Source organism: Carcharhinus amblyrhynchos, chromosome 9 (assembly GCF_965287045.1).
Source record: "Carcharhinus amblyrhynchos chromosome 9, sCarAmb.v2.hapA, whole genome shotgun sequence".
NCBI classification, from domain to species: Eukaryota; Metazoa; Chordata; class Chondrichthyes; order Carcharhiniformes; family Carcharhinidae; genus Carcharhinus; species Carcharhinus amblyrhynchos.
Window position 1 is genome coordinate 96,085,488 of NC_137332.1, and position 13,352 is coordinate 96,098,839.

Below are 13,352 nucleotides of genomic sequence, written 5' to 3' on the forward strand. Positions count from 1 at the left end.
CTACCTCGCTAAATATATTTAAGACGCGGTTGATAAGTTTTTGGTAGGCAAGGGGATTAAGGGTTATGGGGAGAAAGCGGGAAAGTGGAACTGAGCCACTTCAGATCAGCCATGATCTTATTGAATGGCGGGGCAGGCTCGAAGGGCTAGGTGGCCTACTCCTGCTCCTATTTCTTGTGTTCTTATGGAGACACAGGCTTTGGACTGGGGTAAACACAGTAAGAAGTCTGACAACACCAGGTTAAAGTCCAACCAGTTTATTTGATAGTAAACCCACAAGCTTTCGGGGTTTGCCCCTTCATCAGGTGAGTGGAGAGTTCTGGTCTCAAACACAGCATATAAAATGCACACACAGTTTACAGAATATTAATTAGAATGTGAGTCTTTACAGCTAACCTGCTATTCAAGTCTTAAAGATGCAGAAAATGTGAGTGTATTGTCTCCAGACAGGACAGTAAGTGACAGTAAGTTACTGTCCTGTCTGGAGACAATACACACCTCCTTAGCCTGTGTCTGATGCTATCTCCACTCACACTGTCTGCATCTTTAAGACTTGAACAGCAGATTAGCTGTAAAGCCTCACATTCTAATCAATATTCTGTTAACTGTGTGTGCCTTTTATATGCTCCGTTTGAGACCAGAACTCTCCACTCACCTAACGAAGGGGCAAACCCCAAAAGCTTGTGGGTTTACTATCAAATAAACTGGTTGGACTTTAACCTGCTGTTGTGAGACTTCTTACTGTGTTTACCCCAGTCCAACGCCGGCATCTCCATATCATACATATTTTACAGCCAGCAGTGAAGGGGTTAATGCTGATCCTGACCTCTCTCCAGATTTTCGTCTTCAATCTGCAACCCCCAGATCCAAGAATTTGGCCGTTGTTTTGTAATGGGCGTTCAAGGATACATTTGCATGACGACAGTGCCCTTTAAGGGAATTTCATGCTAAATTGGGTGAAATGAAACTGAAAGTTCAGCAAATAACAGAAGCAGGGGCAGCAACGGAGATGGCCATCAGTAAACCACTTCTATCGCTCAGTGAGGATTTAACCTGCTCCATCTGTCAGTCTCTGCTTCTGGAGGCGGTGCGGCTGGTCTGTGAGCACAACTTTTGTAAATCCTGTATCCAGAAGTGTTGAGGAAAGCAGCATCAAGCTGCGTCCTGCCCGGAATGTCAGCAGCTTATCCCCCGGAGAAGTTTCACCAGTAACAGAGTGCTAGCTAATCTCTGTGAGAAAACCAGGCAACTGGAGCTGAAACTGGAGGAGGAACACAGGGAGAAGCTGGATGGGGACACAGAGAGGGAGCAGTCTCTCTGTGAGGAACACGGGGAGAAACTGATCCTGTTCTGTGAGGATGATGAGATCTTGATCTGTGCCAGTTGTCTAGACTCTCCCCCACATTTAGCTCACAGATTCCTAACTCTACCAATGGCCGTTGAAAGGTACAAGGTAAGGGGACCCAGTGAGTTACCCATCTCCATGTTCATGGTGTTTATTGGCCTGTAATAAGCTAGTAGACAAATGTTGCTCTGTCCTATTGCTCGCTTTCAGCTCAATGCTGACATCTGACAGTGGGAAAAGTGAGTGTTAATATTAATAGTGTGTGAAAGGTCTTACAGCCTCTATTTACACTGACATGATATGGATGCAGTCCCAGATTTCAGTTTTCTTCATTAGGGCTGTGTTGTGTTGAGATTATTTCTGGAGTTGGGGAAGGCACTGAAATTGATTCTGAACCTGGAGAATTCAGCACCTGATTGCCTGTCTCTGAACCCCGCCGATGGTCGTCATGATGTGGAGATGCCGGCGTTGGACTGGGGTAAGCACAGTAAGAAGTCTAACAACACCAGGTTAAAGTCCAACCAGTTTATTTGATAGTAAACCCTCAAGCTTTTGGAAACGCTGTTCCTTCGTCAGGTGTGTGGAAGGTGTGGAAGAACAGCGTTTCCGAAAGCTTGAGGGTTTACTATCAAATAAACTGGTTGGACTTTAACCTGGTGTTGTTAGACTTCTTACAGTCTAAACCCCGCCCTCAGACACCAGCCATTGGTCAACGCACATGTCAATCCTCATCAGTATTGTCTTCCCAACCAATTGGGAAATGACAGAGAGCCTTTAACAAGTGATTGGCTAATTTTATTTTACAGTCAGTCATTTCCCAACACCTCTGTTTTCCCAAAAAATGATAAACTCAGTTTCTCATGTCCCAGTGATATTTCTTCTGGATCGATGGCAGCAGAATCCTGGAGATTAATCTCCAATTCAGGGAAACAACAGGACATCATGGGAGGGTTGGTAACTCTAGCTGTAACACAATGTTAAGAAAGTTTCCTTCATTACAGAATGTGTCTGCGCTATTACTGTAGTGTAATGTAGCTTTACATAAGTTTCCTTCATTGCAGAATGTTTCCACTATTATTTTACTGTAATGTAGCTTTGTGTAAGCTTCCTTCATCATAGACTGTTACTATTACTACTAATGTAGCTTTAAGTAAGTTTCCTTAATTACAATGTAATATTTCCACTATTACTGAAATATAATGTAGCTTTACGTAAGTACTCGAGATGCCAGACAAAGCTACCCTTGATGGCTACCCTTTCTAAAAGCATTCTGTTCCTCCACTACCAGCGAATGGGGGCAGCTGTGCGTAGCATCCACAAGATGCACTATAGTAATTCAGCAAGTCTACTTAAGCATCACCTTACAAACCCACGGCCATCTAGAAGAACAAGAGCAGCAGAGGCCCAGGAAAACACCAACTAGAGGTTCCTCCAAGCCACTCACCATCCTGACTTGGAAATACATCCCTGTTCCTTTACTGTCGCAGGTAAAAATCCTGAAACACCTTCCCTAACAGCAATCTGGATGTATCTACACCTCAGACACTGCAGCAGTTCACGAAGGCAGCTCACCATCACATTCTTAAGAGCAACTAGGGATGGGCAACAACTGTTTGATATGCTGGTCTTGGCCAGTGATGCCCAAATCCAATAATTGAATAAAAAACACTTCTTTCATGGCAGACTGTGCTTCCACTACACTATACTATAAGGAAAATTCCTTCATTATCATAAGAGCATAAGATAGGAGCAGAAGTAGGCCATTTGGCCCATCGAATCTGTCATTGCAGACTGTTTAAACTATTGCTCTTGTATAATGTAGCTTTAAGTAGGTTTTCTTTATTACTGAACGTGTTTTCACTTACTGTAGTGTAATGTGGCTTTGTGCAAATTTCCTTTCTTAGTCACTGTGTTTCTACTATTACTATAGTGGAATGTAGCTCTAAGTAAGTTTCCTTTATTATAGTGAGGCAGATTGTTGGTGGGGGGATGTAAAATAGTTAGCCCACTGCCTTCCTGCCACCCTGGGCAGAATCTATAATATGGGTGGGTAATCAGCCATCCCTTAGCTTATTTAGGGGCTTAACTGCCCAATTCAGTGGCAATTCTGAGCTTCTTTCTATCTCCAGTGGGCAGTGGAACGGACAAGTGAGGCCAGTCCACTGTTACCAAAGTTGGAGGAAGGGCAGAAAGATGGAGGAAGGGGATGCCCTTGGTGCACTGTGGGGACCTCTGAAGATCCTACCCCACCTTTGTCCGTTCCGAGGCCTGTAAACCTGTCAGACTGAACTTTGGGTGCATTGTGCAGCTGGATGAAAAGTCACTTCTCCCGCGGAGACCCTGGGCAGTGCATGGCCTTAACAAGCTGAGAGTTGGACTTCCACCTTCCGGCCAGGTCTCTAAAACCACTGTCCCCACTCCCCTCCCTTCCCCATGGGGCTCAATTCCTCACCGTACAAAAACGCTGGACTTACTTCAATCCGCTGTCCACCTTTGATCTCCATGGCTCGCCTTGCAGCTACTCGCATCTGGTTCCAATCTGATTGGCTCGCTGCACGCTCAGGCAGGACCTCCACTCAGGGGCAGAAGTCCGATCCTCAGCAATGTAATATCTTTAAATCAGGTCCAACCTAACTAATTTCATTACCTTGCTGAACAATACGCTCCACCTCCACCCCTGATTAAATTCACATTCACAAGCTTACACCTCCCAGCCAACTGTCAGTTTTAGTTTGTGCCTATATGTACGAAGTCCCCAATTAATACGAGGACCAGCACGCAATCAAACACAATTAACAATGTCTAAATTATCAAATCCATTCATATATTCTATAAGCTATGAAGCTGTTGTTGGTTTGAAACTATACCTGGTCTGATTCAATACCTTTTACTCTGCCCATTATAAAGTGCTCGTGCCACATGTTAATGTCTCTTCCTGAACACCTCTCCTCAGTTTGAGATATAACAGCAGACATTACAATGGATCACGCTGAGATCTGATTCCATTTTTAGGACCAGCTGAAATTATCATTGCATTCCATGGAAAAGGAAAAGAAAAATCAAAGTGTATTCAAACAGCAGCAGGAGAGGGAGATTTCAGAACTGGAGGTGAGTATGACTCCAGTTCCCTTTCAACACTGCAATCCTTTAACAACCAGCTGTTTAAACAATCTCTCTCACTGTCATAGCAACTCACTGGATCCCTGGAGCAAGACATCTCTGCACAATTTGCCAAAATCCATCAATATCTTGCAGACAAAGAGAAAAATTTTATCAAAGAGCTGAGGAAACAAAAGGAGGAAGATCTGCAACCAATGGAGGAGAATCTGAGAAGAATTGAAGAGGAACTGACTTCACTGAAGGAGAAGATATTGAACCTTTGTGTAGACATCGAGCAGCAAGACAGTGTCTCCTTTCTCAAGGTGACCCTTTAAATCCAAACCCCAAACTGTTGATGTGATTAGAAACTGCATTTTATCATAGGGTCAAACCCCATCACAACAATGTGCAGTACAACTGAGGACACAAAGATATGAGTCAGGATTGAGTTCAGGAGTTTTGAGGAGACAGTGAATGCCTCAAACTGACTATGACTAGAGCCAGAATAAAAAAGCCAGAAAGGGATTTGGAATGAAGAAATGGAGGCACTGAAACAAGGGAGGGTTTTTGAGGAACAGTAGATTAGAAATCATTTAAGCTAGATAGGTACGTGGATGGGTGAGGTGAGGGAGGGCAAGGGCAGGTAGGGGATGATGGTGGGGGAGAGCGAGGATGGAGGGAGGATTGGGGCTTACAGCCTGGGGCAAGCTGGATCCATTGGAGACAAATCAGAGGATAGAACATAAACATAAGAACAAAGGAACTAGGAGCAAGAGTAGGCTATCTGGCCCCTTGAGCCTACTCCACCATTCAATAAGATCATGGCTGATCTTTTCGTGAACTCAGCTCCACTTACCCGCCCCCTCACCATAACCCTTAATTCCTTTACTGTTCAAAAATTTATCTATCATTGCCTTAAAAACATTCAATGAGGTAGCCTCGACTGCTTCTCTGGGCAGCAAATTCCACAGATTCACAACCCTTTGTATGAAGAAGTTCCTCCTCAACTCAGTTCTAAATTTGCTTCCCCTTATTTTGAGGCCATGCCCCCTAGTTCTAGTTTCACCCACCATTGGAAACAACTTCCCTGCCTCTACCTTATCTATTCCCTTCATGATCTTATATGTTTCTACAAGAACACCCCTTGTTCTTCTGAATCCCAATGAGTATAGCCCCCAGTCTACTCAGTCTCTCCTCATAAGCCAACCCTCTCAACTCCAGAATCAACCTAGTGAATCTTTTCTGCATCCCCTCCAGTGCCAGTATATCCTTTCTCAAGTAAGGAGACCAAAACTGTTCACAGTACTCCAGCTGTAGCCTAACCAGCACCTTATACAGTTGCAACACAACCTCGCTGTTTTTAAACTCCATCCCTCTGGCAATGAAGGAAAAAATTCCATTTGCCTTCTTAATTACCTACTGCACCTGCAAATCAACTCCTTGAGATTCCTGCACAAGGACACCCAGGTCCCTCTGCATAGCAGCATGCTGCAATTTTTTACCATCCAAATAACAGTCCATGTTATTCCTACCAAAATGGATGACCTCACATTTACCAACATTGTACTCCATTTGCCAGACCTTTGCCCATTCATTAGATTATCTATATCCCTTTGCAGACTTTCAGCATCCTATGCACACCTTGCTCTGCCACTCATCTTAGTGTCATCTGCGACACTTAAGACACTTGGTCTTAACTCCAAATCATCTATATACATCGTAAACAATTGCAGTCCCAATACCAATTTCTGAGGCACACCACCAGTCACTGATTGCTAACCGGAAAAACACCCATTTACCCTCACTCTTTGTTTTCTGTCAGTTAACCAATCCTCTATTCATGCTAATACATTACCCGTATCACCGTGCACCTTTATCTTATGTAGCAGTCTTTGGTGCGGCACCTGTCAAATGCCTTCTGGAAATCCAGGTACACCACATCATAGGGTCCCCATTGTACACTGCACACGTAATGTTGTCGAAGAATTCCACAAAATTAGTCAAACATGACCTTCCTTTCTTGAACCCATGCTGCGTCTTACCAGTGGGACAATTTATATCCAGATGTCTCGCTATTTCTTCTTTGATGACAGATTCAAACATTTTCCCTACTACAGAAGTTAAACTAACTGGCCTGCAGTTACCTGTCTTTTGTCTACCTCCTTCTTTAAACAGTGATGTAACATTTGATGTTTTCCAATCTGCGGGAGCCACCCAGAGTCCAGCGAGTTTTGATAAATTACCACTAGTGCATTTGCTATTTCTCTCGCCATCCCTTTTAGTACCATCTGATGGGATGCATTCCATCAGAACTAAGACACTTGTCCACCTTTAGCTCCGTTAACTTGCCCAACACTACTCTTTTGTCATAATGATAGTGACATGCAAGTGGGAGACATTGCCAAATCAAAAATGCTGAATCTTTTTTTCCATTCTCCTCAAAATGTTCTTCCTGTCCAGGGACTGTGATTCTTAGACACACATGCACACATAGACACATATGTGTGTGCACATCCACATGTGTACACAAACACATTTGCACACACATACACACATCTGTGCCCATATCTATGCCCACATGTGCACACACAAATACACACATATCCATGCTCACATGTGCACACATACACATACAGTTGCACAGATGCACTAGGGAATGTTCTGATCGCATTTTGCACATGCGTCCACTTTGACTGGAAGAAAGAATCTAGAAGCAGAGAAGTTGTTTCAAATCTATCTTGAACCTTGGATTGTATTTTTAATATTGTATACAGCTGAAGTCACCCTACTTTAAGAAGTGCTATCTGCATGAGGAAAGAGGACCTGCCTGTTTTGTTTATTCTCTCATTGGATGTAAGTTTTCCAAGCTCCAAATTTTAAATTTGGAACGATAGATTCCTCAGATGTGCCGTCACCTAACAAGGTACAAATGACCAATGACAAATGACCAGGAAATAAAGGAGAGTATTAAATTAAAAGCTGATGCGTTTAGAGTGGCTAAAAGTAGTGGGCGAGTAGAAGATTGGGAGAGGTTTAAAAATCAACAAAGAATGACTAAGAAGTTGATAAAGAAAGGAAGGATAGATGAAGAAGCTAAACTAGCACTAAATATGAAAAAGGACAGTAAGAGTTTTTACAAATATATAAGGAAGAGGAAGCTGGCTAGAGTGAATGTTGGACCCTTAGAGGATGAGAGGGGGGATTTAGTGGTGGGAGATGAGGAAATGGCTGAGGCTTTAAGTAAGTTTTTTGCCTCGGTCTTCACGGAGGAGGACGCGAATAGTTTGCCGGGTATTAAGGATAGAAGGATGGTAGGAGTTGAGGGCCTGAATGCGATTACTGTCACTAGAGAGGTAGTGCTTGATAGACTAATGGGACTGACAGTGGACAAGTCCCCAGGACTGGATGGAATGCATCCCAGAGTTCTGAAGGAAATGGCAGAGGTGATAGTAGATGCCTTAGTGATTATTTACCAAACTTCGCTGGATTCCGGGGAAGTGCCGGATGATTCGAAAATGGCTAATGTTACGCCGCTGTTTAAAAAAGGGTAGTAGGCAAAAGGCAGGGAATTATAAGCCGGTTAGTTTAACGTCTGTAGTTGGAAAAATGCTTGAATCCGTCATCAAAGAAGAAATAGCGAGGCACCTAGAAAAGAATGGTTTGATAGAGCAGATGCAGCACGGATTCGTTAAGGGGAAGTCGTGTTTGACAAATTTATTGGATTTCTATGAGGATGTGACTAGTGCGGTAGACAGAGGGGAACCGGTGGATGTGGTGTTTCTCGATTTTCAAAAGGCGTTTGATAAGGTGCCGCACAAAAGGTTGCTTCAGAAGGTTAGGGGGCATGGAGTTGGGGGTAAGGTGTCAGCGTGGATAGAGGATTGGTTGTCTAACAGGAGGCAGAGAGTTGGTATCAATGGGTGCTATTCTGATTGGCAGTTGGTGACTAGTGGAGTGCTGCAGGGATCGGTGCTGGGGCCTCAGCTATTTACCATTTATATAGATGATCTGGAGGAGGGGGCTGAGTGTAGGGTAACGAAATTTGCTGATGACACAAAGATGAGTGGAAAAGCAAATTGTGCGGAGGGTGTGGAAAGTCTGCAGAGGGATCTGGATAGGCTGAGCGAGTGGGCGAGGACCTGGCAGATGGAGTACAATGTTAGCAAGTGTGAGGTTATCCACTTTGGCAGAAATAATAGTAGGAGGGATTACTATTTAAAGGGTGAAAAGCTGCAGCATGCTACGGTGCAGAGGGACCTGGGGGTCCTTGTGCACGATTCGCAAAAACCCAGTCTGCAGGTGCAGCAGGTGATCAAGAAGGCGAATGGGATGCTGGCCTTTATAGCGAGGGGGATAGAATATAAAAGCAGGGAGGTCTTGCTGCAACTGTACAGGGCACTGGTGAGGCCGCAGCTGGAGTACTGTGTGCAGTTTTGGTCGCTGCACTTGCGCAAGGATATATTGGCCTTGGAGGGAGTGCAGAGGACGTTCACTAGGCTGATACTGGAGATGAGGGGGTTAGACTATGAAGAGAGATCAAATAGACTGGGTCTGTACTCGTTGGAGTTTAGAAGGATGAGGGAGGATCTTATAGAGACGTATAAGATAATGAAAGGGATGGATAGGGCAGAGGTAGAGAGATTCTTCCCGCTGAGAAAGGACAGCAGGATTAGAGGGCACAGACTCAAGATAAGGGGGCGGGGGGGGCAGTTTAGAACGGAGTTGAGGAGGAACTTCTTCACTCAAAGGGTGGTGAATCTCTGGAATTCTCTGCCCGTTGAAATGGTGGAGGCTACCTCGCTAAATATATTTAAGACATGGGTAGATAGGTTTTTGACAGACAAGGGAATTAAGGGTTATGGGGAGAAAGTGGGAAAGTGGAACTGATCCACTTCAGATCAGCCATGATCTTATTGAATGGCGGGGCAGCCTCGAAGGGCTAGATGGCCTACTCCTGTTCATATTTCTTATGTTCTTATGACCAGTATTCACGATTTAAATATATTTTTAAGCAGGATGTTAGATGTACTTAACAAATGCAGTAAGACAGTGTGGACATTTGTTATCTCCAGAGGGCCGAGGTTTCCATCAGTGCTGACAGCACAGACAATGTTGTTTTCTGTCTTTGAAATGACATTGAACTGTGTGTGAAAAGAATCACACCAGAGAAAGACTAATGGAACTGTGTCCAGGAAAGCTCTGAGATCTGAATTACTCTCTCTGACTCCTTATTAGGAAAAAAGTACAAAGACACTCAATCTAAACAGCAGTGTGTATGTTTATTAAAATATTTCTGATTCTCTGTCCCACAGCGACTGAAAACATTGAGAGAGAGGTGAGTATCTAATCCAAACTCTCACAGGGTTTTACACTGTGATCACAGTCTGTATCCAGCACAGAGTGATTAAATCAATCCCATTTACACAGCTATGGGCTAACGAAGAGGAAAGGGGACACGAAGAGAGTGACGAGGAGGAGGAAGGTAACAACATCTGAGATTCAAAGGAAGAAGAAGATGATAATGGAGGTACAAAGAAAGAGATACATGGGATTTCAAGGCCCATTGCTCTATGCAGTGTGGAAGGAAATGAAACAGATCATCTTTCCAGGTAGGAAACTCCCCAGCTTTGTGTCCACTCTCTGGACAGTTTCCTGCCCTCTTTATCCTCTCTCCAGAAGATGAATGAATCACTGGGGCAGCAACATCAGGTACATCACTCAAAGAACTATTATTAACGGTGCACATCACATTGTGGGATTGAAGAATGAGTGAATCTGAACAGCTTTTAATTCACAATCAAAATCTCAGACTATCCATCAGGAATCACTGGTCAACAATCAGATTGCGATCATTTATTATCATTTCACTGCAGACGCTGGCATCTGGGAATATATCTAACCGTACACCATACCCAGTCTTTAATATTTGATTTGATTTATTATTGTCACATGTATTAACATACAGTGAAAAGTATTGTTTCTTGCACACTATACAGACAGAGCATATCGTTCATAGAGAAAGAAACGAGAGAGTTTAAAATGTAGTCTTATGGTCATAGCTAGGGTGTCGAGAAAGATCGACTTAAGGCAAGGTAGACCCATTCAAAAGTCTGGTGCCAATAGGGAAGAAACTGTTCTTGAGTCGGTTGGCATGGGACCTCAGACTTTTGTATCTTTTTCCCGAAGGAAGAAGGTGGAAGAGAGAATGCCCAGGATCCGTGGGAAGTGTAGACAGAGTCAATGGATGAGAGGCTGGTTTGCGTGATGGATTGAGCTACATTCACAAGTTTTTGTAGCTTCTTGTGGTCTTGGGCAGAACCGGAGCCATACCAAGCTGTGATACAATCAGAAAGAATGCTTTCTATGGTGCATCTGTGTAAGTTGGTGAGAATCGTGGCTGACATGCCAAATTTCCTTAGTCTTCTGAGGAAAGTGGTGGCCTTTCTTAACTACAGTGTCTGCAAGGGGGGACCAGAACAGGTTGTTGATGATGTGGACACCTAAAAACTTGAAGCTCACGACCCTTTCTACTTTGTTCCTGTTGATGTAGACCATTCACTGTACACATTGTAGCCTGGGAATATATCTAACCGTACACCATATCCAGTCTGTAATAATGTTCACTGTACACACTGGAGTCTGGGAATATATCTAACCATACACCATACCTAGTCTGTAATATCTGTTCACTGTACACACTGGAGTCTGGGAATATATCTAACCATACACTGTACCCAGGCTGAGATATTTGCTTTTGCAGAAATTATGCATTGTGCCAATTCCTTATACACATATATCAGCTAGTAACCTGTTCACACGGCTTCCTCTGTTTAATAGATCGATTGTTTGTCTTTTTTATTTCCCAGTTGCAGCTTCACTGACGCTGGACCCAAACATCCTGACCTCATCCTGAGTGAGGACCAGACCAGTGTGAAAATCAGTTACAGAGGAACCCAGCTTATTCCTGATAATCCAGAGAGATTTGATGTGTATCTTTGTGTCCTGGGGTCAGAGGAATTCACCTCAGGGAAACATTACTGGGAGGTGAGGGTCGGGAACAACACTGACTGGGCACTGGGTGTAACCAGAGAGTCAGTCAATAGGAAGGGAAGGACAAAACCCAGCCCTGAAAGTGGTTACTGGGCTGTGTGGCTGAGAAATGGGAATGAATATGGAGCTCTCGATATCTCATCAGTACCCCTGACCCCCAGTGTGAACCCCAGAACCATCAGAGTTTTCCTAGACCATGAGGGGGGACAGGTGACCTTTTATAATGCTGATGATATGTCCATTCTCCACACTTCCACTGATACATTCATTGAGAAACTCTTCCCCTTTTTCTGGGCTGGAACATATGATGAGGGTAAAAATGCTGCCCCTCTGAAATTTCATCACTTTGAACCATAGATTCCTGATGTATCAGACATGAAGGGGAATTGTGTTGATATTAACCTTCCATGAGGGGAGGAAGAGAATCAGGAAGTGGGAAGAAAAGGTTAAAAATTGAAATTTCAGGAAACGTGACTCCAGCCCATCCTGTACCACCATTTTTGTAATGGTGAGCTGTGGGTTTGTCTGTCTCCTGCTCTCTGTGTCAATCAACTCAATAGTTTAGACACAGCTTGGTGATGGTGAATTTGTTAATGATGGTGATTAATTATCATTGATTGTGGTTAAAAACCCATCTGGTTCACTAAAAGAATCATCCATCCTTACCTTATCTTGTCTACATGTGACTCCAGACCTGCAGTAATGTTGTTGACTCTTGATTATCCTCTGAAAAGGTCACTCAGTGGTCAAGAGTAATTCTGAATGTGCAGGAAATGTTGCAGCAACAACCACATCCCACAATTTAAAAAACAATTGATTATGAGGCAAGTTTCGAACTTCATATTCACATCTTCACTAAAGCTGCCTGTTTCCCACTGTAACATTGACTTTCACCTTGTCGTACTTCCTGGTGTATTGCTCATGTGGGAATAGCATTCTTCATACTTGGAGGCTTCAAACCGACAACATCAGTGTGGGATGTGTAGCCTCAGACGTGTTGGACAGCCGATCAGAAGAGGAAGACCCACAGCATCCAAGGCAATGAGGATGTGCACTGCTGGGATCAGTACATGCAAAGGAGGGAGATGGATACAGGGCTGAGAGGGAAACTAGAGAGGGTCACAGGAGAGAGGAAGGGCATGCGAAGGTGGAACTGAAAAGAAGGGAAGTAGAGACAACCCTGGTAATTATAGACCACTGAGCCTTACTTCTGTTGTGGGCAAAGTTTTCAGTTCTGGGCCCGCTAACAGCATTTACATCATTTTAAAATGAGCTGCTGAATACATGAGGGAGCTCCCCACCAAGTTCTGGCACGGAACTGTTGGCACCAGAAATTCGGTGCTAGGAAATGCACAAAGGCTGTGGTGCCCAACGGGTCCTGTGAAATGGCCTCTGCTCGAGACTCCTTTGATTTGATTTATTATTGTCACATGTATTAGTATACAGTCGAAAGTATTGTTTCTTGCATGCTGTACAGACAAAAGCATATTGTTCATCGAGAAGGAAAGGAGAGAGTGCAAAATGTAGTGTTACAGTCATAGCTAGGGTGTAGAGAAAGATCAACTTAATGCAAGGTAGCTCCATTCAAAAGTCTGATCACAGCAGGGAAGAAGCTGTTCTTGAGTAGGGTGATACACGATCTCAGACTTTTGTATCTTTTTCCCGACAGAAGAAGGTGGAAGAGAAAATGTCCGGGGTCCGTGAGGTCCTTAGTTATGCTGGCTGCTCTTCCGAGGCAGTGGGAAGTTTAGACAGAGTCAATGCGTGGGAGGCTGGTTTGATTGATGCATAAGTCTTTTTACAAAAGCGGCACAGCGTTACCACAAAGAGGAAAGGCAGGACAAAAAATCCAGAGTTC

At 43.9% G+C, this 13,352-nt stretch overlaps 1 pseudogene across 1 annotated transcript; it reads left to right on the forward strand.

Moving 5' to 3' along the window:
• The first annotated feature begins 961 nt into the window (after window positions 1-961).
• Window positions 962-12,462, forward strand: LOC145348119 (zinc-binding protein A33-like; annotated as a pseudogene). Its single transcript, XR_013887909.1, has 6 exons — window positions 962-1,453; window positions 4,358-4,453; window positions 4,534-4,767; window positions 9,757-9,779; window positions 9,872-10,053; window positions 11,311-12,462. The product of XR_013887909.1 is annotated as a zinc-binding protein A33-like (transcript).
• Window positions 12,463-13,352: the final 890 nt, after the last annotated feature.